Genomic DNA, 3,538 nt, shown 5'->3' on the forward strand with positions numbered 1-3,538 from the left:
GTCATTAAAGACAGGCCAAGATATAATAATTTGTTTATGAGCTTATAAGTTAACGCTGATGAAATACACAATTACAATTGTATTTATCGGTGAAGAGGAGTGATTGCGCATATTACGATGGACCAAAGATACGCCACATAAATTTATTATTGCTGCAAAATAATCATTTAAAATGTACATAAAATTACTTGTAATTTAATCGCATTTCACATTTATTACAGGTTAACAAAATATTGAACCAATCAATTGTGAATAGACATACAACTACTAGTAACTGCTAACTGGTTACTGGTAATTTTAACGAGTAAAGATAACCGAATTGAGCCACCTGCTACACTTAAGTAGAATTAGTGAATACGTGTAGTATGGAGATTGAAAGCAATTTTATAAGATCTAAGTATTTGCAATAGAGTCGAAGTATCTTAATTTGTAGTTCTGGTCTTTATAGTATAATTTTTATTCAGCAGATTGTTCTATGACAACTAAAGTATGCATGCTGTCAAAATTACAAATTCTGTTGTAATCAATTAACAACTTCTGATTGATAAAAGAATGAGATACTTCCGAAGGTGGAAAATTAGAGTAAATGCCGAAGAAACGCAATTTATGTTCAACGAGACATAGAAATCAAACTCCAAGAAAAATGAAAACGATTAATGTGGAGTCAGTGCGGGAATACAATGTGAAGTACTTCAGACTAGCTTTTGATAGAAGTTATACTTGATCAGTAAAAAGCTCAAAAAATTGGTTTGCAATATAACTCGGAATATTTAGAAACCATAAATACAAGATAAGTTGACTATAAAAATAAAATTCTGCAACAAATTAAACCTCAAATACGTTATGGCTGTATTTCTTATGATAATGCTACTTCATCGATCAATAGAAACCATCAAACTTGTCAAATTTTTATATTAAGTCCTATATCGATATGCTCTAAAGCATATCAGAAATAACGACATACACGAATATTGGAGAGTCAAAAGTTTGTGAAGCACATTAAAGTCAGAGCACAGAGAGTGTTTGAATCTATGGTCGTTCCCACTTATTCCCATTTAGAATTTGACTCCCTTAAATCGAATGCAATGTATATTCCATTAGGAAGATATACTGAGCTTCAGTATGTCTGGGCTACTGTTGGTTGTTTGTTTGCAGTGGTAGAACACAATAATTTTCATATACCATTTCCATATAGCGATTTTTCGTCACACTCTTCGCAAAAACCCCTAATAGAATATAAACTAAGCCCATCCCGTCAAATGCAGATAATTTAATTGGTCTTTCGTCCTTACTTCTAGGGACGCATCCACGGAAGTATCAGAGCGAGGTAAACTGTCAGCTTTCTCGTTCTCTTCGATGTTCCTATGTCCCAGATGAACCCAGATGAGGGTAATGTCAGTCAATCGGTTTAACTCGTTGATTGCCTCTCTACATTCTTTTACTATTTTTGATTTTGTGTAGAAGGATTTAACGGCTTTGATTGCTGTCTGGCTGTCAATAAAAATGGCAACACTACAGTATTGGGTTGCTGTATTTCTGTAAATTCACTTGAATTATTACCATAATTATCTTCTAAAACTTTAGTACATTAGCTTTATTGAATTGTACATTGAATTTTGTTATATTGAATCATCTAAGTGATCATAGATACGTTGCTGAACAAAACTGCTTTATACTCTAATTCAGGTTTCATCAAGCAAAGATATGGTGAGTGAAGAAGAAAAGTACGACGAGTATACTTACAGTATAGTATAGTAGTAGTTTAGTAAACTATTCATTATACTGCGTTAAATTTTTTAAATTTTTCGAGAAAGAGGATATAGTTTCATTTATTTATATATCAAACGTAAAGTGGGCTCTGCTGATATCCCGATATCAATCAGTACATCCTACTATACCTAAAACCCGTAATTTAAGCCACTCCAAACTACTTAAGTGAGTTCCTAAATAAGTATTAGGTATGTATAAACATAAACTCAAGAAAAAATATTTTTTAAAAAATGTAATTTAAAAATGCTTCTCTATTATTACTATATATTATATATTCTGTTAACATTTTGTCTATGTGAGCTAAAAGACAATGCCATAATCTACTTGGCAGCTATTGTATTTTGTCTACATCGCAATGTGCAGTGTCGTCTGGTCTGGGACAAAACAAGTATTTAGATAAAAACGTAACTGCCTTTAAACAAACCAAAACAAAAGACAACAATTCTCTGTGTGCATATAATATATATATACCACTATATTATATATGAATTTCGACCATAACAAAACGTTGTGGGCAGCACCGGAAAGTTGGCGGAAATGAAACTCACTCATAACGGAAATAATGCTGCTGATTATTCGCATTATTACAGTATGGATTTTAAGAGCGCTCGAAACGTTGAAAAAACGTTTGTAGTTTTAAACTTTATTTGACAGTATTTTAACCCAATACGGAAATGTTCCACTTACATCGCTAGACTATTAAGAACTTAATATTTAATATGAAATTTTTTCATTTTGTCTTAAATAGAATTTAATATAAAAAAACTTTCCATAAAAATTAAGTAAATATCATCCTCATGTCAGATTGGATTTCGTCATCGTCTGCCAAAGCATCAGATTTTATATTGTGTTTAATGCTGAAGTAATCCTCTGTTTAAGTTTGTTTAAGCAACTTAATGCTGATTACTTTTTGTTAAATTTATTTTACCTGCTGCACAGATACTTTAACAGAATATATTTATATATATCTGCTGAAAGCACTTGCACATCATTTAGTATTCGGTACTGAGCACTGAGCGCTGAGCGCTGAGCACTGACTCAGTGAAAAGGTGTACAAATTGCTTCATTTAATCAGTTACAAGGGTGTAAAGCGCAAATTATTGCTGCCATGTTCCAGTTGCTGTACAACATGTTGCTCTGCTATTGGCATTGGTATGTCTGCTCCAGTAGTCAACAATCTGCTGCTGTCATTGATAATGCTAGCTTAAGAAATTTCAATATAATTCGTACCACCCACAATACAAGCAGCCCACAGAACTTGTACTTCTTTATCTTCGGTCGTTTGAGCAGTTGTTGGAGCTGCTGTAAGTCATTGTTAGATTTCTCTAATGAGGTAATAAACTTATGTAAGTTTTTAAGTCCTTGCTAACATTTTACACATAATAAGAGAATTTGATTTATGCGCGAAAATGTCTTCTCGTTCCGGTTCCGGTTCACGCGTACCGACTTAATTAAAGTTTGATTTTGTATCATTTGCATTGTTAATTTAAGGGCCAGAATATTATAGACCTGCTTTCAAATTGCATTTAAATTTATTGCCAAAGTTTGTATAGTCTTAGTAAAAGAATAATGAAAAGGATAAAATATATTGTAAAGTTGGTCTACTAATTAAAAGTAAGTAGTAGTGATGCTGTCACCTATGTATGTGAACAACTTTTTATATAAATGAAGATAAAGTTTTGGATGTGAATTAATTTTAAAAGTTCTAAATGAACATATCAAACCTTATACTACAATCTAAAATATTTATAATTTATCAAATAATTTT

This window comes from Teleopsis dalmanni, chromosome 1 (genome assembly GCF_002237135.1).
Source record: "Teleopsis dalmanni isolate 2A chromosome 1, ASM223713v2, whole genome shotgun sequence".
Classification (NCBI taxonomy): Eukaryota; Metazoa; Arthropoda; class Insecta; order Diptera; family Diopsidae; genus Teleopsis; species Teleopsis dalmanni.